Source organism: Polypterus senegalus, chromosome 2 (genome assembly GCF_016835505.1).
Source record: "Polypterus senegalus isolate Bchr_013 chromosome 2, ASM1683550v1, whole genome shotgun sequence".
Lineage (NCBI taxonomy): Eukaryota > Metazoa > Chordata > Cladistia > Polypteriformes > Polypteridae > Polypterus > Polypterus senegalus.
In genome coordinates, this window is record NC_053155.1 from 313925942 (window position 1) to 313949973 (window position 24032).

The following is a 24032-nucleotide window of genomic DNA, read 5'->3' on the forward strand; positions in this document are numbered from 1 at the left end:
CATGTGTGACACAGTCTTCAGCCCCAGTCAGTTGTCCGTGGCTCTTTCTAGGGTTAAATCTTTCGACTCATTATCTGTCATTTTCAGCAAAACACCGATTCACAACTGCATCTTTCAAGAAGTATTTTGTTCTCCTTGATTTCTGAATTCCTTTCTCACCGTTTTCCGTTCCTATTCTTACACCGCCGTATGCTATGGCGGGCATCGGCTAGTAGATATACTAGCCATCCCCCGTGGCTGCGTCCGTGTAGTAGTGAAACAGAACAAACTTTAAAAATCAATAAACAAACAGGTAGGGCTTGCTAAGCGGAGGCAAGGTGCGCTCCAACACGTGGCGACAGGTAGAGCTACTTGAACGGATGCTGGCGCGTGAATGAAGAGGCCCCGCCTTTGTCTCACTCCCCTTCCCCTCAGATTCCCGCAAATGAATTGGTACTGCAAGTGAACTATGATACTTAGCGCAATAAAAGTTGTCGCAAAATCAACCGGAATGTTCAAGCAAATTGTAGAAATTCTAAATTCTTTAAGTAGTTCTCTCATGAAAAGCAGACAGACAGACAGACATTGGATTTTATATAGAGAGAGATATGTGAACAGCCTTACACTTGCATAGATGTGATGTGAAATCTCTACGTCCTCCACGGGAAAAGGAAAATCTTCCTCCACGTGTCTGGCATACTTGGATCAGTCTGTTCTTCTCCAAATCAGATATGTTGTTGTTGAGAAGTTTCAATTCCCACTTGAGCTGTTTGTTAAACGTCCACAAACGTGTTGCTCTCTCTCGACGGATTAAGCGCGTGGCCGTCTTGAGCAGTTCGCAGTTTGGCAGCAACGTTTCATATATTCCATACATCTGATTGGTCTGATAAACAGCTGCTTTGAATAGATTTTTTTTTCATTATTATTATTATTATTTTTATTGAATTTATTAAAAGCAAGTCATTCCAGCGACAGGTGAGCAGAAGGAGGTACTTGAAGGCTTAGAGTGCGAGGAGAAGTAAAAGTCAGGAAATATTTATAATGTCTCCCTTGGATAAGTAAGTGCCCACATACCAAGCATTTCAAGCAAAGTAAGACCTTGGCCACTAAAATGGAAGAAGCTACTGGTATTCGAGCAAAGTTCCCCACCAAAATTCCAGTTGTCATAGAAGGAGAAATACCTGCCACTCTTGGATAAAAACAAGTTTCTGGTTCCACATGAGCTTACGATGACTCAGTTCATTACCGTCATCAGAAATCGCATGTCCTTGATGCCAAGTCAAGCATTTTATCTCCTTGTGAATAACACTAGCCTGGGTAGCATGTCCCAGATCATGGCTGAAGTCTACAGAGATCACAACGATGAAGATGGCTTCCTCTACATGACCTATGCAGCCCAGGAAATGTTTGGGTCCATTGTTGCCAAATTCTTTATTGAACGTTGACTTTAAACTTTATTTGCTTGTTTTGGTGTCAGTGCATTGGCAGGCTCAAGGGAGGAATTGACTTGACTTACTGTGTGGCTTTTATATGTAAATTTTGTGTCTTTAAATATTTTATCTCTCTATTATAAAAAAAAAAATCCTGGACAGAAATAGTAGGGCAACGAGACGTGACCTTATAAGATTATGAAAGACAATTAAAAAGACCCACGAGACTAGAGAGACTGGCCACAGAGCGTCTCGGACCTTAAACATGAGACTTTGTGCCAAGAGGACAAGGACCCAAGGTTCACTGACAAAAGCGCGATAGACATATGAGAGCCGACAAAGCCGCTAAGTGGTTTTCGACAAATGCGCGCCAACAAAATCGCCACAACAAAATTGCGAGAGAGGCCAAGAGAGTGGGACGCGTATGTGCGCATTATATACACATTATGTGCTAGGTTATAACTGTTATAACTGCTGATGGCATGCCGCGAACAAATAACACAGTCGAGGGTTGGCTTAACGCATCGTATACAAAACGGAATTACCAGCAGTCAGGCAGCCAGCAAGTCTAAATACACTCAACTATCAAGACGTCTTGCTGCAATTCTTCCTACATATGCAGGGCGTGATCTTAAGGACTATCTGCGTGCCATGTCTCATAATATTGACTTCTAAAATAAACATTATTAAATGTGCTTTAAACTAGTAATTCATATTTAATGAAACTTTCACGATTTTGTCGGCACGATTTTGACACCGCGTTTTAATTGTCACTATTTTGTTGCCGCTCATATCGCGCAAATGTCGGGTCACAGGACCCAGGACCGTCTCGCCATGACGTAGAACATGAGATTCTTGCAAGACACGCCCTACTTACAACCAAATAAGACCACGGGCAGCAACACACTCAGTCGTGTGAGTGTAAGGATTTGAGAACACACAGATCCAGGGCTCTTAGCACATATAAAGCATATAAGGACGATATGTTATAAATGAAATGTAGATGACTAAGCGAAGAAGAAAGCAGTGCAGAGAAAAGAGACTCAAAAGTGTTGGAGAGACAAAAAAGAAAAAGAATAATCTAGGTGCAAATTCAGAAAACAAGGAAAGTAATTATCAGACTGGAACAAGTGGAATTGAAAAAAAAAAGCGCATCCAATCTGGATGTTGGCCCTATACACATGCAGAGCAGGTTATTGATTCTGAAAGCAGTGGAATTCGAAAGGCACAAAATAAGAAAAAACAGCGCGATACGCATGTGGAGAAAATGAAAGAATATGAAAGTAGGAAAATTAGAAAGTATAAAAACAAGAAAGTAAAGATCGCAGTAGCACAAACAAACGGAAATTATTACTTGAAAAAGGGAAAGTAATCACCATGGACCAGGTGTCATTGAAACAATAGATAGATAGATAGATAGATAGATAGATAGATAGATAGATAGATAGATAGATAGATAGATGTGAAAGGCACTACAGTATATGATAGATAGATAGATAGATAGATAGATAGATAGATAGATAGATAGATAGATAGATATGAAAGGCACTATATGATAGATAGATAGATAGATAGATAGATAGATAGATAGATAGATAGATAGATAGATAGATAGATGTGAAAGGCACTATATGATAGATAGATAGATAGATAGATAGATAGATAGATAGATAGATAGATAGATAGATAGAAGTGAAAGGCACTATATGATAGACAGATAGATAGATAGATAGATAGATAGATAGATAGATAGATAGATAGATAGATAGATAGATAGATAGATAGATAGATACTTTATTAATCCCAAGGGGAAATTCAATAGCAGGACAAGGCAAGGTCAGAAATAAAAGACAAAGAGTACAAAACAAAGTAAAACGTCATAAGGAGGTTAAAAAACAAGGGGGCCAAACACATGCAGAGCAGATTAGGGAAAATGAAAACTAGAATTCAAAAGACAAAAAAAAAAAAAAACGTAAGCGTGAAACACATGCAGAGCAAGATATAGAATATGATAGCAGAAAAAAAACGACAATGTGAAATAATAAGAAAGTAAAGATCGCATTAGCGCAAAGAAAGAGAAATTATTACTCAGAGAAATAATGAAAAGGCGAATAGAGATCAAATATATGGACATAGGTGACATGTCAGAAGTATATAAATATTGTAAGGTTTTGAAGTTTAAGTCAAGAGAATTTCAAAAAAACGGAGTTTGCCTGACATGCATTTATTGGTTACTTTACAAAAAAAATTATTAACTGCTGATGATATAGAGGGCGGCACGGTGGCGCAGTGAGTAGCACTACTGCCTCGCAGTTGGGAAACCTGTCTTCGCTTCCCGGGTCCTCCCTGTGTAGACTTTGCGTGTTTTCCCCGTGTCTGACTGGGTTTCCTCCCACAGTCCAAAGACATGCAGGTTAGATGCATTGGTGATTCTAAATTGTCCTCAGTGTGTCCCTGGTGTGTGTGTGTGCCTTGCAGTGGGCTGGCACCCTGCCCATGGTTTGTTTCCTGCCTTGTGCCCTGTGTTGACTGGGACTGGCTCCAGCAGACCCCCGTGACCCTGTGGTTAGGATATAGCGGGTTGGATAATGGATGGATGGATGGATGGATGATGATGTAGATCGTTTTGTCTGTGCTGAAATTCCAAACAGAGAAACCTATCCTGAATTATGGTACAAAGTCATTGAACACGTGTCTCACTAACCTCATTAATAAGATTCAGCACATTGGGATTTGAAAGATTCCAAATATTGTTTTTACAGAAGTTCTGAAATAAGAGTGAAACTAATGAAATAGCAACAATTTAAAGAAAAAAAAAACTTCAAAGTGTGTATCCGGATAAACAAAAATGTGGTTTGGCGAGCGAAGTGAGCAGGGGGCGAAGTCCCCAAGTACAGCGGTTCTCAAACTTTTGTATTTTGCGCCCCCCCCTTTTCTACCTGGAATAATTCTGCGCCCCCTGCATAATATAAAATAGATGAGAATAACCCATGATACAACAAACAAAGGTGTGATACTCGTGCGGTGTTGCAGTATTTTTATTTCCATAAGATCTGCATGTGTTCGGCTAACTTCGCTGAAATATTTGCAATTTATTTTTTTTTAAAGTGCTTTAATAACTGTTAAAATGCCTTGTGTGGTTTTTGCTAGTAATTCTAATCCCAACAACAAAGAATAATTTATTTATTGTTATTTAATTAATTTTTTATGTAAAGAAATGATTAAATATGTTTTAATTTTAAAAAATCTCGTAAACGAGGACACTGATGAAGTCAATCTGCGCGAGATGAACATTTTTTCGTCCGACAAATATTATACAGCTGTTAGTTGTAGCATGAAAATAAATTAAATGGTGCGACTCAAACCACTTACACCTTAACACCAGCAAGACCAAGGAGCTGGTGGTGGATTTTAGGAGGCCTAGGCCCCTCATGGACCCCGTGATCATCAGAGATGACTGTGCAGAGGGTACAGACCTATAAATACCTGGGAGTGCAGCTGGATGATAAATTGGACTGGACTGCCAATACTGATGCTCTGTGTAAGACAGGTCAGAGCAGGTCAGGCGTCCTTCAACATCTGCAGTAAGATGCTGCAGATGTTCTACCAGACGGTTGTGGCGAGTGCCCTCTTCTATGCGGTGGTGTGCTGGGGTGGCAGCATAAAGATGAAAGACGCCTCACGCCTGGACAAACTTTGTAGGATTAAAGTTGGACAGTTTAACATCTGTGGCAGAGTGACGGGCACTAAGCAAACTCCTGTCAATCATGAAGAATCCACTGCATCCACTGAACAGGATCATCTCCAGGCAGAGGAGTAGCTTCACTGACAGACTGAGTAGATCGTTCCTCCCCCACACTATGCGACTCTTCAATTCCACCCGGAGGAGTAAATGCGAACATTAATTTTATTTTAATTCTTTTCATTTTTATTACTATTTAATTTAATATTGTTTCTTTGTATCAGTATACTGCTGCTGCATTATGTGAATTTCCACTTGGGATTAATAAAGTATCTATCTATCTATCTATCTATCTATCTATTATATAGTGCCCTTCATATCTATCTATCTATCTATCTATCTATCTATCTATCTATCTATCTATCTATCTATCTATCTATCTATCTATCTTATAGTGCCTTACATATCTATCTATCTATCTATCTATCTATCTATCTATCTATCTATCTATCTATCTATCATATAGTGCCTTTCCTATCTATCTATCTATCTATCTATCTATCTATCTATCTATCTATCTATCTATCTATCTATCATATAGTGCCTTTCCTATCTATCTATCTATCTATCTATCTATCTATCTATCTATCTATCTATCTATCTATACACGGTAAATGATTTAACTCAATTTGGCAATATTGGCTATGCTGTCAATGTGGTGCAGTCGAGCCGCATTATCACCTGATCTACTGTTACCCGAATGTTCGTGACAGATACCGATACGTCTCGAACTTTCTGGATTGAAAATACGCGACTATAAAAGCAGCAGCAGTGGCGCCGCTCGTCACAGAAACAAAATTCAAATCAAAATGGAGCTCAGAGTGTCGTATCTCGAATATCAAACCAAACCTGGACAGGCTGTGTACTTTAAATCAGGCACATATTAGTCATTAGATGTATGCCTTAAATTTTAGTTATAATGCATTCGTTGTGATTATATGCTTGCAAATTTAAATTTGAAATAAAAAGGCAAAAAATTTAATTTGATGTCTTGTTCATTTACTCAATGCCCCCCTTGTACAGCTTCAGTATTCCCCCAGGGCGGTGCGCCCCACAGTTTGAGAACTGCTGCCCTAGTGATTCATTAAAAGAAAAAAAACAAGTAATACTCCATACAAACAAGTCAAACTTAACAAAACGAAATGCAATTGAATTGACCCGGTGGGTGATTTTCAATGCTTTGAAGGAGGTACACTGAACTCCGAAGTTCTCTTTCTTCCGTGACTTGCATGACTGCTCTGGCGATGAACGAGAAATGAGTTGGGGGTCAAATATGAGAAACGATTTGAAACACTGAGAGCATGGAGGGGGGTGCAGACAGAGCACTTTGAGAAGATGTGTCTCGCTGTTGGTAAAGCTTTTTTTGTGTGTGGCCCGCAGTCAGCCTTGACTTTGGACCCTCGTCTTGGGTTTGCTCACAGGACCGAGGTAAAGGGTGTACCTGACCCTATCAGGAGAGCGAAGTGACATGGAGCCCAATGGTGTGCATGTGCAGGTAGAGCAGCTGGTGAAGGAGGGGTTTGGATCCAGTCATTGAATAGACAAGCGGCCTTTTTAATTGGTCAACTGGCTTTGTGCTGATTGGTCCATTCCTGTATCTCTCTGGTACCCCTGGGTCATTACTGTCTTGTCTTGAAACAAAGAAAGTCATTAACATTACTCATTGTGACAGGGCATAGTGGTTAAGAGTTTGGACTTTACTCCCTGAGGTTGTGAGTTTAAATCCCACTACTGACACCACGTGATCCTGAGCAAGTCACTTCAGCTGCCCATGCTTCATTTGGGGGAAAAAAAAACAATAGAAAATGAACCAATTGTGTTGTGTCTCTAATGTTTGAAAGTCACCTTGGATAAAGACGTCAACCCAATAATAATAATTAGGAAACACCCCCCCTCCAATTGCTATAAAGGACAATAGCAATTGGCAGAGTCCAATTTTGTTATAAAACAAAAAGAAACAATGCATAACACAAAGAAGAAGAAGCTGAAAAAAAAGCAATGCAGCACAATAATAATCAGAAATGGTACGTGAAGGAAAAATATTTTAGAATCAGGTTATATGAGTGCAAAGCTTATTGAGCACGTGGCCCACTGTGGCGCCTTCAATATTCATTGAACTTAATGGCTGCCCACACACTGTTAATTTGCCAGCGTGCCCTGAGATGTTCTCATGTTTTAGAGTTGGGCGACTGCGTAGTATTAGAAATCTAACAGAGCACACTTTGAATTAAAATTGCAATTCATACAAATGACAAACGACATTTCTGTGCACCTTGTAATTGAAAGAAATGCAATGAGCAGTCTTAAGAGGTGTAGCTATACGATATACAGACTCACCGGCCACTTTATTAGGTACACCATGCTAGTACCCGGTTGGACCCCCTTTTGCCTTCAGAACTGCCATAATTCTTCATATTGTAGATTCAGCGAGGTGCTGGAAACGTTCCACAGGGATTTTGCTCCAGATTGACATGATAGCATCACGCAGTTGCTGCAGATTTGTCAGCTGCACATCAATGATGCAAATCTTCCATCCCACCACATCCCAAAGGTGATCTACTGGATTGAGATCTGGTGACTGTGGAGGCCATTTGAGTCCAGTGAACTCATTGTCATGTTCAAGAAACCAGTTTGAGATGATCTGAGCTTTGTGCTGGAAGGAGCCATCAGAAGATGGGCACACTGCAGTCATAAAGGGATGGAAAAGAAAACCCTTTCCAGGTAGGTTGGGCATGCAGTGGGTGTCAAAAAGAAGGTGGGTCAATACAATACAATACACAGAACAAAACTCAAAAGTGCAATAGAAATATTACGAGTACAGAGCAGGAGCACATCATAGGATTTGGAGACCTCGGCCATCAAGCTACCTCCCCTATTGGCTACTCCACAGCTAAAACAGCGCTGAGCCAGCCAATCCAATGAAAGGACCCCTCCACCCAACGATTCCTGCGATCCTCTATCAGAGATGACTTTAACTTAGGCAGGCAGAACAACTTGGCAGGTGGGCAGTGGCACCAAGTGGCACATTTCAGTACTGAGAAGAGAAACAGAATAGGTGAGAGTTACTAACAAATTAGAACTATCACGTTACTTATGTTTTAGTTCTAATGACTAACAGAGATGCAGTCTGTACAGTTAATCAGCAGCTCTAGTCAGGGTGAGCTAAACTGAAGTCGTGAGTCTTTTAAAGCTGAGACTGAAGGGGCATCTCTTATAGTAGCAGGCAGACCACTCCACAGTTTAGGTGCCCCCTGTGACCTCCCACTGTTATTTTATTAATCCTTGGAATCAGAAGCAGACTGGCATCTTGAGATCTTAATCTGCACTCTGGTTTGTAAGTCATGATAAGTTCAGACAAGTAAGCCGGACCTCGGCCATTTAATGCTTTATATGTTAAAAGGAGGATTTTGAAACTTAACCGGGAGCCAGTGTAAGGATTTAAGAACTGGAGTTATGTGTTCATATTTTCTTATTCCTGTAATAATTCTTGCAGCAGTATTTTGGATTAACTGGAGGCTGAATAAAGAACAGTTTGAACATCCAGTGAACACCGCATTGCAGTAGTCAATCCTACAAGAAATAAATGCAGGAATTAATTTCTCAGAATCCTGTTTATTTAGAAAGCACCTTAATTTCCCAACGTTTTTAAGATGGAAGAAGCATTATTTGGACAACTTTAAAAGACATGCTGGAGTCAAAGATAACTCCAAGATTGCGGGCTGATTCAGTAACATTAATGGCGATTCCAACTGAGTTAAACGATGACAGAATATCGTTGTGATCAGCGTCATTCCCTCCAACAATTAACATCTCTGTTTTATCGTTGTGTTTAAAGACACGTCGTTCTCATCCATCAACTCCTTTAATTCACTAACACAACTAATTAAAGACAACATCGGAGAAACTTCATTTGATCTTAAAGAAAAGTATAACTGGGTGTCATCAGCATACGAGTGAAAATGAACGTGATGTTTCCTAATGAGAGATCCCAGTGGAAGCCTGTAAAGTGAAAACAGTAAAAGTCCGAGTACTGAGCCCTGCAGGACACCATATTGAACTTCTGTGTACAATGATGGAGTCCTGTCAGCACATTTCTGTACGTATTGGAGTCGACTTGATCAATAAGAACTAAACCAAGCGAGCACGGGGCCTGTAAGTCCAACATCATTTTCTAGCCTGTGCAGTAAAATCGAATGGTCAATGGTGTCAAACGCTGCACTTCAGTCTAAAAACATAACTACAGTGGAGTTTCCTTCATCAGAGGATATCAGAACCTACAATAGTGCCGTTTCTGTACTATGACCAGTGCGGAAACCCGACGGGAATTTCTCAAATAAATTGTAATGCGAAAGGTGTGACTGAAGCTGATTGGCGACTACGTTTTCCATTATGTTAGAGAGAAAGGGTAAATTTGAAATGCGTCTATAGTTATCAAGTATGTGCAGGTCTGGGTCTGACTTTTTAAGTAATCGTCTGATGACTGACACTTTTAAGGCATCAGGTACCGTGCCATGCAATAATGCAGCGTTTCTCAACCTTTTAGATATTTGCGACCCAAGTTTTCATGACAGTTTTAATCGCGCCCCCCCCCCAACATTTTTTTGAAATGTAGATGCATATTTTATTATACCTACTTAACTTTTATCGACCTTTATGTAACTCTATATTTATTGTTCTAGTATCAGAATGTAGTTTAAGTTAATTTGTTTTGGTTTCAGCAGATGTTTTTTTCATATTTTTGATTTTGATCTTCGTGCCCCCCTTTTTGTTACTTTGCGCCCCCCTAGGGGGGCCCCTCCCACAGGTTGAGAACCACTTCAATAATGAACTATTGATAATGTTTAGAATAGGTGCTGCAGGAACATCCATTGCACCGCAGTCTCTGTTCTGTTATCTTTGCTCACCTCCAAACGTTCCTCTGTTAGGGTGATGAGGCTGAGACAACACATCCGGAAGTGATTTGATTTTTCTCTAAGTACCACACACAGGCAGACACATACGCCATTCCACGTGGCTCCGTGCCTCCTTACTATTTTTGGCTTTTGTTCCACTGACTGCACTCTCCTTTCATCTCTGCTCATTGTCTCGGCAGTGTGCTCTGGGGTCTCTCAGGAAGTCTAATTGCTGGGTTCAAGTCTGGTTAATACTTTTTCGACATACTTTGTCTCTCTAGGTTTCAATAGAAAGAAAAAAATAGAACACATGAGATGGTGGGGCGATTTGAGTTTGAGTGGGCAAAACATTCATTTTCGCTCTTATTGTGCTCCTTAATTTTACCTCCTCGATTTTTTGTCGGGATTACACATTCTTATGCTTCTAAAGTTTTCTCATCTTCTAGTGGAAGTAAAGACAAAGTGAATCTGAGTCGGTTCACCGCATGTATGTTACATTTTGGAGAGCGCCATTCATCAGGACCTCGGTTCAAAAATGCATGGAGGTTTCTTCAGCAGTGCAATTGTAGTCTGAGTCCCCTCTCGTGTCGGCAAGCTTTAAAGAGTAGATGAGGTGAAGAAGTAGAAGGGGCTGCCTTTGCTGAGGGATGTTAGATCTAAGAATTTGGAGCCGTTTGGTGCTGCTGTGTTAATGTCCACTTGTGCATACGTAAACTAGGACACAAAAAAAGGGACTCCAAAAAGGTGAAATGTAGAAGTTCTGGTACTGCATACTGGTGACTGACTTCAGGCACTGCAAGAGAAACTCACCAGGAATCCAAAATGCTATGGTGGGCTGCATCAGGAGTGGGCAGGAGGAGGAGTATAGGAACCTAATCAAGGACTTTGTTAAATGGTGCGACTCAAACCACCTACACCTGAACACCAGCAAAACCAAGGAGCTGGTGGTGGATTTTAGGAGGCCCAGGCCCCTCATGGACCCCGTGATCATCAGAGGTGACTGTGCAGAGGGTGCAGACCTATAAATACCTGGGAGTGCAGCTGGATGATAAACTGGACTGGACTGCCAACACTGATGATCTGTGTAAGAGAAGACAGAGCCGACTATACTTCATTAGAAGGCTGGCGTCCTTCAACCTCTGCAATAAGATGTTACAGATGTTCTACCAGACGGTTGTGATGAGTGCCCTCTTCTACGCGGTGGTGTGCTGGGGAGGCAGCACAAAGAAGACGAGGACCTCACGCCTGGACACACTGATGAGGAAGGCAGGCTCTATTGTAGGCACGGAGCTGGACAATTTGACATCCGTGGTAGAGCGATGGGCGCTGAGCAGACTCCTGTCAATCATGGAGAATCTACTGCATCCACTGAACAGGATCATCTCCAGACAGAGGAGCAGCTTCAGCAATATCCGGACTCAAACTCATCAAGACCTAAGTAACACTTTATTTTAAATATCAAACAAAGTTGAATTCAGTTGTTCTCTCGTTCGCTAGCTAAGTGGAGTTAAGGCACACACGTCCCGAAGCTGGCGAGTGAGTGAGGAGATCCCCGCCCACTGCGTGTTTCTCGGATACATACAAAGTGAACTCTGAAACATAGCGAAATGAGAGAAGTCGCAAAATCAACTTAGAGAAATTATAGAAAAAAAAAAGATTTAATTCCGTTAAGTAGTTCTCTTGTGAAAAGCGGACAGACAGACAGACAAACAGACATTGAATTTTATATATTATATATTAGTAAACCTTCCAAATAATGTGCAGTTAAAGTCTCAACAGCATTCTCAGCATTTCTGGAGCTTAGTAGAGCCAGATAACTAGAAGAATCTTCACCAAGCAGCTCTGGAAATGTCTGCTTTGTTTGGGTCTCCATACCTCTGTGAGTCTGACATGAATGTCATGAAATCAAAGTTCAGAACGCGACTGACAGACGAACATTTAAATGAGAATGAACCTCAGTGGCTCCACTCCACCGTCACCTGCCTCTCTTGATGACTCCATGCAGTGCCAGTCATCTGACTAACTTAAAAACAACTGGACATGTGAATAAAGTGACACAGTGACATGTGACAAAATGACAAATGAATAAGTCATATCTGTGGATTTGGAATTGCATTGTTTTGACAGCATTCATGCTTTAATCCAACAGTGTGAGATACACTAGAAAATGCATACAGACGTACAAAATGCACTTGCAGGAGAACTCATATCACGTATACAGCTCAGTATTTTAGTTATTCAGAAAGCTGTAATATCACGGATGTAATAGATTCTTTGTCCTGCCATTATGTTACGAAAACTCGGGTCGCAAATACTTAAAGGTTGAGAAACGCTGAACTACGTGATTAAAGTGGAAATTTTGAGATTAAAGTTGACATTTCCTGCTTTTTTCCCACTGCGTCCCTATTTTTTTTCTCTGTACCCAAATAAGCTTTCATGTGACACTCAGATGGTGGGCTACGACTTGCCTTCTCACGGCGACTTTGATATCTGACAACTTCTTTTTTACTTCGGGCACTGTGTGACTTTGTGAACTTGAGCTTTCGAGTTTCTCCAACACGCTATGTCACCCGATCAACTTCCTTTTGATGTTTATATCACTGTTTAAACCAACAAATAGTACGTTTTTCTTTGCCTCCACTTGGTATTTGCTAAAATTCTTCCATTTTCCATCTTGCTTTTGTCATTGTCTTTTCACAGAATGTTGAGCTTAAGGGCTATTTATATTGATTTGCATATTCAAAGAGGTGTAATTCTGGGAGGAGTTGGGGCGGAGCAGCAGGTGCGCACACAAGCGTTACTTTTCACACTGACCGGGATTTATGTAGTGGAAGAACGCGGAAGTTGGCAAACGCACAGGTTCCTGCATCTGGATTTTTCTGTGCATAAGCACATTTCGGCTTTTGTACTTACGTCATGTTATGGTGCAAATTCTACGCACGGCGTTATGCAAGAGACCCCAGATGATTTGGTTTCTAGTTTATGAGCAGTTTCAAGAATAGATTCTGCTGCAGTTCCCACTTATAGTTTGTTTAAATCATTATTGCATCTGTGTGTCTGTCTGTTTGTTTTAGGCTAGTCTAGTTGTGCTGCCCATCTAAGATGGGCTGAAATCTAAGTAGTCAACATACACCTCCACATTAATGTTTGCAGTGCACCAGCTGTTGGAATGTATTTTGTAATGCATAAAGTAAAAATAATGCATTGCAATTGTCATTCCAACAGATAGTGCATAAGGAATAGTTGCCATAATGAATTCATTACTACAAATGCTAGTCTCCCAGATCTCACAATCTTAATAATTAAGGTGGTAATGTAGTTCTGCCATATAGGAAGTAAAGTTTCCAAATGAAGCCGAGAAGTCACCTTTAATTTATTAAATCTCTAACAGGCACCAAAACAGAACTGACAATGACAGACTTGTGAAATATCAGGGAGCTCCTGATTTCAGAAGGACTCTCGCTGCACTCAGTAACACAGGCTAAATTCAGATTTTCATGGTCTTTTGTGTCCCTGTGCCTGGTTAGTCATTAGAAATGTCTGATTTTTTTTCCACATATCCTTACAAAAAATTATATTTGCAAAGAATCTGTCACAGAATGAATCTGGTCCTGGGTTAAGTGATGGAGCGTGGCCTCACAAGCCATTAAAGTGCCCTTAAAGACCCTCAGAACCAGGGCAAGACCTCCATGTTTGGGGCCAATTGAACTATCAATTATATTATTATTATTATTATTATTATTATTATTATTATTATTATTATTATTATTATTATTATTTATTTATTTATTTATTTATTTATTTATTTATTTTTTAAATATTGTCTCATGCAGTAGACACCCAACATTTTTAATCAGTGTGGACTAATGTCACTTCTGGTGACCCTTCAGGATTAAGGGACCTGAAATCTTAAGCTTTGTTAGTTTCATAGCAGACCCTCGCCTTCTCACAGCCCAGTAAAGTTCCTTGCACCCAGTGGTGGACCTCCATGTTTGGGGCTCTGGAGCTTGAACTGCTATCTACAACAGATCTCCATTTAACAGAACTTTTTCATTTAAAGTGTTTTTTGTACTGAATTGCACTGTTATTAATATTTTTGAACCCCCAATTTTCATTGGGTAGACTCACAAATTTTTAAACAGAGAGGACTACAGTTGCTTCTGGGGCCCCTCCGGGATTAGGGAACTTGAAGCTTCACCTTCATTAGTTTCATAGCAGATCCACCTCTGCGCCAATCCCACCATTAAAGAAGCTCAAAACCCAGTTGTGTGCCATCATAGAATGTGCAGGGTGCACAGTGTCCAGCTTCACAGAGGTCCACGCTATGCTACTGGTGGTCTTCCTTTACTTTCTTCAGGTGTGAGTTTTTAGTTTTATTTTCATTCTGTTTCCATTTTGGTATAATAATAATAATAATAATAATAATAATAATAATAATAATAATAATAATAATAATAATACATTTCATTTATATACCTTTCTCATGCTCAAGGGAATGTCCTACTCATATCCTGTGTTATGCTACTGGTGGTCTTTCTTTAATTTCTTCAGGTGTGAGTTTTAAGTTTTACTTTTCATTCTGTTTCTTTTTCAGTATTATCTTAATAATTATAATACATTTTATTTATATAGTGCCTTTCTCATTTTCAATGGAATGACCTACTCTTGTCTTACTCGTATCTTATGTTACGCTACTGGTGGTCTTTTTTAAATTTCTTCGGGTGTGAGTTTTAGTTTTAGTTTTCTGTTTCCATTTTTGGAATAATAATAATAATAATAATAATAATAATAATAATAATAATAATAATAATAATAATAATACATTTCATTTATATACCTTTCTCATGCTCAAGGGAATGTCCTAGTATGTCCTATGTCATATCCCATTTTATGCTACTGGTGGTCTTTATTTTTTTTCAGGTGTGAGTTCTTAGTTTTACTTTTCATTCTGTTTCATTATCGGTATTATCTTCTTTTTCTTAATAATACTGTAATAATAATAATAATAATAATAATAATAATAATAATAAGAAGAAGAAGAAGAAGAAGAAGAATAGTACATTTTTTATATATAGCACCTTTCTCATGCTCAAGGGAATGTCCTACTCATATCCTATGTCACGCTGCTGATGGTCTTTCTTTAATTTCTTCGCTTGTGAGTTCTTTGTTTTATTTTTCGTTCTGTTTCTTTTTCAGTATTATCTTAATAATAATAATACATTTTATTTATATAGCGCCTTTCTCATGTTCAACAGAATGCCCTACTCGTTTCCTACATCATGTCCTATGTTATGCTACTGGTGGTCTTACTTTATTTTCTTTGGGTGTGAGTTCTTAGATTCTTTGTGTTTCCTGTTCGGTATTATCTCAATAATAATAATAATAATAATAATAATAATAATAATAATAATAATAATACATTTTATTTATATAGCGCCTTTCTCATGCTCAAGGGAATGTTCTACTATGTCCTACTTCATTTCCTACGTTACGCTACTGGTGGTTTTTCTTTATTTTCTTAGGGTAGGAGTTCTTAGTTTTACTTTTCGTTCCGTTTCCTTTTCGGTATTATATTAACAATAATAAAAATAGGACATTTTATTTATATAGCGCCTTTCCCACGCTCAAGGGAATGTCCTACGATTCTGATAAGCAGAGGGCCGTTCCGTCTGTCCGGTTTGTAAAAGTAATTGTAGCGGTTTTCCTAACATTCCGGTCCGAGTTGAGTGTTGAAACTGTTATTTTTTTTAGAGTTTAAGACCCCCTGCCCCAGTCGTTTCATTCACTAGATAACATCTTTGGCAACATCAGGGTTTGTTTTCTTTTCAGCATTCCCTTCATCAATCTGAACAGAAACACGCATCATTTTTCTTGGTTCCATTTCTGAAAACGTGCCCGATTTTTCCTAATAAATACTAAACATTCCCGGCTACGATAATATTTCACCCCTAAATCGCAAGGCACGCTCCATACGTGATGATTCAGAGGCAGCTAAAGAGCGCATTGCTGAAATGAGAGGCGCTGGAGTGTGAAAGAAACTACAATCATTCATATTCAAATATATTATTAAGGCATTTAGGCTTCTAAAAATAAGGACTCCCACTTCTCGGCACGCACTGAACAGATCGGCCGCAATAATGCGGCGCCCGTATAATGCATGCAGCGACATCGGAGTCATGTGCTGCTTTATTCCTGTCAGCACAACATCCCATGGCTTATTTATTTATTTATTTATTTAGTAGTCTGCATTTTTAACGTTCCGTTGCGAGTTATTAAGCGCAGACAAAAGAGCGGCGATGGAAGCGGCGAGCTAGCGCTGCGGCCCCCTAGTGGCTGAACTCGATATCACACGAGGGTCATCACTTCCATCTGTGCGCGTCATTTGAACTCCAGGAAACCTTTACATTGTGCATCCTGTCAAAAACTCATCCAGCCATCCATCTTTTAACCTAATTATCCAGTTCGGGATCATGAGGAGATAGAGCCCATCCATGAAACAATAAGCACAGCTTCATTGGAGCCTATGAGAAATACCGTAGTGTGTAAAATTAAAACGCACAAATAAAAACCCGGCCACTCACCGAGAGTAGGTCTGATTAGTGTCATGTCATCCACTAAAATGGGTATTGTAGAAATAAGAAAATAACTGAATATTATCTATAGGGTCCTATTTAAATGGACCCAACTCTGAAAGGCACTATATTAAAATCAAAAAGGAGTCCAATTTAGTCCAGCGAAAAAAAAAATTCTGAGTGTGATCTGAGGGAGCCGCTTCACCTTTAAATGGTTTTAGCGCTGTAAGATCTTACATGCAATTAAAACTGGTCACAACCAGAGTGAACCGGGCCGCCTGCCTGACTATGAAAGATGCTATACTCAATTTAAAAATGATCAGTTTCAATCTCCATCATTTTATTTACAACACACAGTGAATCATTTATGCATTCATTTCTAAAAGGCATTGACTAGAAAAAGGCAATGTAAAGAATATCAAGTGTGGTGTTACGTAATGGCATTAAATGATTGTGCTGTCACTGTAAACTGCCTTTAAGAGGAATTGACATGGAAAGGCACTATATAAAATTAAAAATGGTCACATTCAATCTCCTTAGCTCAGTTTACAGAATGGAGTGGGTCCTTTCATCTTTAAATGATGCCCACTGTGAAAGGTGCTCCATAAACCTACAAATTATGAAACTGGAATACAGAAGTCATATATATATACTGTATATATCGCAGCCAGGATGGTGGATGGTACCTTTCCTGGCTGGAAGCCCGTAGTGGATGGACAGGTGGAGATTTGTCTATCCAGAAGCATTACTCCACCAGTACAACTGATGGCAGTGCTGCTTTGGCATAGACCCAGTATAGACATCCACAGAGATCCATGGGATTTGTAGTCCAGAGAAACAACCCTGTCAGGGTCCTGGAGTTCCACCAGGGGGCGATGCAGGTAGAAAAACTCCTTGTTTCATGGGGCTTCTGCGTGACCCGGGGAGTGTTGCTGCCACTCAGTACTTTGGCATCAGAAGCACACCCAGGTCCAGAATGAAAGCCACTTCACCTCATCATGGGTGAGTTGGACTTGGGTGGAAGAAGCTCACGTAGAGGAGTGTGAGGTGAGAGGAAAAGAGAAGGAGAAGAACTGCATTGTAGTGGTGATTAAAAAAAAAAAAAAAAAATAGTGAGGTATTAAGGTAAAAATAAAAATTAAAAAAATAACCAAACCTTTTACTGTATCAGGACTTGTGTCAGCATGGTTGTACCTGATGTTTGGAGTGCTACATCGCCCCCTCCTGGTCACAGTATATATCACTAATACATAAAATAGATAGATAGATAGATAGATAGATAGATAGATAGATAGATAGATAGATAGATAGATAGATAGATAGATGTGAAAGGCACTATATAATAAATAGATAGATAGATGTGAAAGGCACTATATAATAGATAGATAGATAGATGTGAAAGGCACTATATAATAGATAGATAGATAGATAGATAGATAGATAGATAGATAGATAGATAGATAGATAGATAGATAGATAGATAGATGTGAAAGGCACTATATGATAGATAGATAGATAGATAGATAGATAGATGTGAAAGACACTATATTTACACATTAGGGAGTTTACCGTTCCATGAAATGAAGGAGTGTCCGAATGCCGCAGTCACCCATAGGAACAGACCGACCCCCATTCATTCAAATACACGAAACATCAAAGTGGTTTACCACATTCCACCATTTTATGTAATTATGTGTAAAGAAATTGCTTTTAACACTCCGTAGTTTGTACCTGACATTTTCACTTGTGCCCAGGGCAGCAAAACAGCTTGCATGGACCTTGCGTGCAATTAATTATGTCGGGATCTGTCTGTCTGTGTATTCTGATGGGTTGCGCTTGTTTAATTCAGTCTTAATTTTGCTCCCCGTTGATGGGATGACCGGCTGAATGGCAACGGGAACGATAATTATTACTCTTGTCTTTCAAGACTACTTCGAATATAGAAAGGGGTTTGTGCAGCAAGTCGAGCCCGCTGGAGCGGGCCGGTGTCTGCGTGTAATAAAATAAGCGACCGCATTCCGGGGCTTCGCGGCGTGTCTGCTGTGGGGCTTGCTCAGCACTTACGACCCTCGACTATATATATTTTTTTTTTATAGGGCGGGGGAGAGGTGGGCACAGCACACGTGGGCCTCCGTTTCTCCAGCTGCACACTTTCACTTGAGGATAATGAAAACCGTTTTGTGCTGGAGGAGTGAAAGGAAGGTCCTTGCTGCCGCAGAATGCACAATCAGTTCTGCGGCGGGTGCGGAATTTCAATGGGCTCACCGAGTGCTGTTTGGAATACTTAAACAGAAAAGTAAGTTAGTGGTGAGGAGCGCTGAGCTTCAGCCTTGGGGACAAAAGAAACGGAGACCGCGAGCGTGAAAATGAGTCACAGAAGAAAAGAGCTGCACGCAGAGCGGCGACTTTTGTGTGGAGACAAAAAGGCAAAAAGCCAGTCAGGGTGGACGTCGAGGCCATTCCAGACAAAACGTTTTAATGTACGCAGTTCTAATCGGGGAACTGTGAAAAAACAGACACATAAATACACGGGGGTCGTGGGGGCAGTCCGAGTATTGTAATGAAGCCCGCCGGAAAGAAGTGAGGGTTGGTAATTAGGGATAATTAGGTGAATGCGACTGCCAAGTTAGAAAATTTCTTTCTTTTCAATTTTCTTGCGCTATAGCCATTCTGGTGTGTGTTCAGAGCACAGTGTATGCTTATTTATTTATTTATTTTCCAATTTACGAATTTATTTCTTTAAGCTTCTGTTAAAAGCTAAATTTCCCCTTTCCAACTAAAGTTCTATCTATCTATCTATCTATCTATCTATCTATCTATCTATCTATCTATCTATCTATCTATCTATCTATCTATCTATCTATCTATTATATAGTGCCTTAATAATGAGCTTTTCCCTGTGAAACACTTTGGACTAGAAATCACTAATGACAGGCGCTCTGTAAAATAAAGTTTATAAGTTTGCTTTGTGAAGTGTCATATGATGGCATATGGCACAATGAATAACACAAGGCAGTGTTTCCTTCTACTCACTAAAGTAAATTCAGACATTAAAGGTTTTCTGGTCAGTTCACTATCACTTGCTCAATGTGTAACCCTTCTTTGGCATTAACCCTGAAAGTCTCCCAGCTTTGAAATGCTATGTAAATACAGTTAAGCTTGAGTGTCTCTGGTATTAAACTTTTTATTGTCTGCATTGTGGCCTGCAGAGGGCGCATCAGTTCTTCAAATCTGACAAAGACAGATGCAGACACAAGTTCAGCAACATAAGTGGCTTTTATTTTTCAGTGGGAGACTCTTCCCAAAGCATTTCCCATCACCAAAGCACAGTTCCAAGGCACAGTACAATATAGAAAACACTCTTCAATGCCTTTCTCTTTTCCTTGTCTCTTTCTCTCTCTTCTTCCACCCCCACTAATCCTACTCCTCCAGAAAACTTTATCTGCACCCTCCCAACTATGGCTCACACAGCAGTGCCTGTGGGCTTCTTTCATTCTACACTCGAGAGTATTTCCAGTTTTCCTGCTAGTATAGTCCAGAAGAACTTCTGGGTGAGGCTGTCCCTGGCAGCACCCATGGAACCCAACAGGGCTGTATCGAACTCCAACTCCCATGATGCTCTTTGCAAACCCAATTCATCGTCACAACCCTTGAGTCTGCCATCTAGCACTGCAGGGGAGATAATGCTCTGTGCCTGTTTTCTCCTGTAGTCTTTCCCCAGTCCTTCCCTTATGAAGGCATCCTGGCCAGGTAAGAAAATATCCCTGCCCCCTCAAACATCCCACCCCACATTTCAGCTATTACTGATATTCCTCATCTGACTTCTAGCATTCCATAACTCTTGTCCTGCCTCTAATTTATTCCACCAATAATTTTTAGTTAAAGGGGTGTCAAAAAAACTCTGTCCATCTCATCTGCTTGATAAAGGCTATTCTATCCCAATCCAATGATGTACAACCAAAGAGTTCACATTCCCTTCTCTAAGTGAGGGGCCCGTTCTTCAACTCTCTGGTAAGTCTGACCTTTGGCTTATGATAAATTGGAGTTTTGTGGCTCATACAAAAATATTAAAACTATATCTTGCATCTTCTTCTTCTTCTTTCGGCTCCTCCCATTAGGGGTTGTCACAGTGGAACATCTTCTCCCATATCTTCCTGTCCTCATCATCTTGCTCTGTCACACCCATCACCCCATGCATGTCCTCCCTCACCACATCCATAAACCTTCTGTTAGGCCTTCCTCTTTTCCTCTTCCCTAGCAGCTCTATATTTAGCACCCTTCTCCCAATATACCCCTCATCTCTCCTCTGCACATGTCCAAACCAACACAATCTCACCACTCTGACTTTGTCTCCCAACCTGAGCTCACCCTCTAATGTCCTCATTTCTAATCCTATCCATCCTCGTCACACCCAATGCCAATCTTAGCATCTTTAACTCTGCCACCTCCAGCTCTGTCTCCTGTGCCACCGTCTCCAGTCCATATAACATAGCTGGTCTCACTACCGTCCTGTAGACCTTCACTTTCACTCTTGCTGATGCCCATCTGTCACAAATCACTCCTGTCACTCTTCTCCACCCACTCCACCCTGCCTGCACTCTCTTTTTCACTTCTCTTCCACACTCCCCATTACTAAGTACTGTTGATCCCAAGTATTTAAACTCCTCCACCTTCACTAACTCTACTCCCTTCATCCTCACCATTCCACTGACCTTCCTCTTATTCACACGCGTATTCTGTTGTGCCCATCCTACTGACCTTCATTCCTCTCCTCTCCTCTCATATCTCCACCTCTCCAGGGTCTCCTCAACCTGCTCCCTACTATGGCTACAGATCACAATGTCATCAGCAAACATCACAGTTCACGGGGACTCCTATCTAATCTCGTCTGTCAACCTGTCCATAAGAAAGGGCTTAGAGCCGATCCCTGATGTCATCCCACCTCCGTCACTCCTACCACAGACCTCACCATGGTCATACTTCCCTCATACATATCCTATACAACTCTTACGTACTTCTCAGCCACTCCCGACTTCCACATTCAATACCACAACTCCTCTCTCTTCACCCTGTCAGATGCTTTCTCCAGGTCCACAAAGACGCAATGCTACTCCTTCTGGCCTTCTCTAAACTTCTCCATCAACATCATCAGAGCAAACATCACAACTGTGGTGCTCTTTCTTGGCATGAAACCATCCTGCTCCTCACTAATCATCACCTCACTTCTTACCTGATCTTCCACTTCTCTTTCCCATAACTTCATGCTGTAGCTCATCAGTTTTATCCCCTGTAGTTACTGCAGTCCTGCACATCCCTCAAATTCTTAAATATCGGCACCAGTACACTTCTTCTTCACTCCTCAGGCATCCTCTCACTTTCCAAGATTCCATTAAACAATCTGGTTTAAAAACTCCACTGCCATCTCTCCTAAACACCTCCATGCTTCCACAGGTATGTCATCTGGACAAACGGCCTTTCCATTCTTCATCCTCTTCATCACTGTCTTTACTTCCTCCTTGCTAATCTGTTGCACTTCATGGTTCACTATCTCCATATCATTCAACCTCTTCTCTCTCTCGTTCTCTTCATTCATCAACCTCTCAAAGTCCTCTTTCCATCTGCTCAACACATACGCTTGTGGGTACATGTCCATCTTTATCCTTTATCACCCTAACTTGTTGCATTGACCATTCCTTCCTTATCATTTACTAGCCATTCCCCGTGGCGCCGCCCATGTACTAGTGAAACTTTAAAAATCAGTAAGCAAAAAGGTATTGCTAGCTAACCAGAGGCAAGTTACGCTCTAAAACACAGAAGTAGAATGATTCCCCACTCCTGAGGTCATGTTTCCACCTCCTCTCGGCCCACAGCCTCTGTCTCGGACTAGTGCGAATATATCGCTCCTGCAAGTGAACTCTGATTCTTAGAGCGATGAGAGAAGTTGCAAAATCAACTGCAAGTTCTAGAGAAAAACCCGATCTAAATCTGTTAAGTAGTCCTCTCATTCGTTAGATAAGCGGATGTAAGGTATGTTTTGAGGCTGGCGTGTAAGTGAGGAGGACCCGGCCCCCCGTCCCTCAGTCCACTGCGTGTCTCTAGGATTCACGCAAATAAATCGTTACCACAAGCGAACTATGATACTTAGCATGATGAGAAAAGTCGCGAAATCAACCGGAATGTTCAAGTAAATTCTAGAGAAAAACCCGATCTAAATCTGTTAAGTAGTTCTCTCATTCACTAGCTAAGCAGAGGTACGGAATGCCCCGAGGTTGGCGCGTGAGTGAGGAGGGACCCTCAGCCCAATGCGTGTCTCTCAGATTCGAGCAAATAATTTGGTACCGCAAGAGAACTTTGATACATAGCGCAATGAGAGAAGCCGCAAAATCAACTGGAATGTTCAAGCAAATTCTAGAGAAAAACCCGATCTAAATCCGTTAAGTAGTTCTCTTGTTCATTAGATTAGCGGATGTAAGGTACGCTCTGAGGCTCGTGTGTGAGTGAGGAGGGCAGGCCCCCCATCCCTCGGCCCGCTGCGTGTCTCTGGATTTGCGCAAATAAATTGTTACCGAAAGAAAACTATGATACTTAGCGTGATGAGAGAAGTCGCGAGATCAACCGTAATGTTCAAGCAAATTCTAGAGAAAAACCCAATCTAAATCTGTTAAGTAGTTCTCTCGTTTGCTAGCTAAGCAGAGGTAGGGCGTGTGAGTGAGGAGGGACCCTTGGCCCAATGCGTGTCTCTCGGAATCGAGCAAATAATTTGGCACCGCAAGAGAACTTTGATACATAGCGCAATGAGAGAAGTCGCAAAATCAACCGCAAATTCCAGAGAAAAACCCGATCTAAATCCGTTAAGTAGTTCTCTTGTTCACTAGATAAGCGGATGTAAGGTACGCTCCGAGGCTGGCGCGTGAGTGAGGAGGGACCATACTCCTGTATCTCGGCCCGCTGCGTGTCTCTCGGATTTGCGCAAATAAATCGTTACTGCAAGAAAACTATGATAGCGCAATGAGAGAAGTCGCAAAATCATCCGGAATGTTCAAGCAAATTCTAGAGGAAAACCCGATCTAAATCTGTTAAGTAGTTCTCCCGTTCGCTAGCTAAGCAGAGGTACGGAATGCCCCGAGGTTGGCGCATGAGTGAGGAGGGACCCTCAGCCCAATGCATGTCTCTCAGATTCGAGCAAATAATTTGGTACCGCAAGAGAACTATGATACATAGCGCAATGAGAGAAGCCGCAAAATCAACCGGAATGTTCAAGCAAATTCTAGATAAAAACCCGATCTAAATCTGTTAAGTAGTTCTCTTGTTCATTAGATAAGCGGATGTAAGGTACGCTCTGAGGCTCGTGTGTGAGTGAGGAGGGCAGGCCCCCCGTCCCTCGGCCCGCTGCGTGTCTCTGGATTTGCGCAAATAA

General features: G+C 40.9%; 1 protein-coding gene and 1 pseudogene across 1 annotated transcript in view; both read left to right on the forward strand.

Annotated features, from left to right (window-relative positions):
- Positions 1-24032, forward strand: part of LOC120524075 (transmembrane protein FAM155A-like) — a 568921-nt gene that overhangs the window by 274932 nt on the left and 269957 nt on the right. The window lies entirely within an intron of this gene.
- On the forward strand, positions 1022-1835 carry LOC120524076 (annotated as a pseudogene).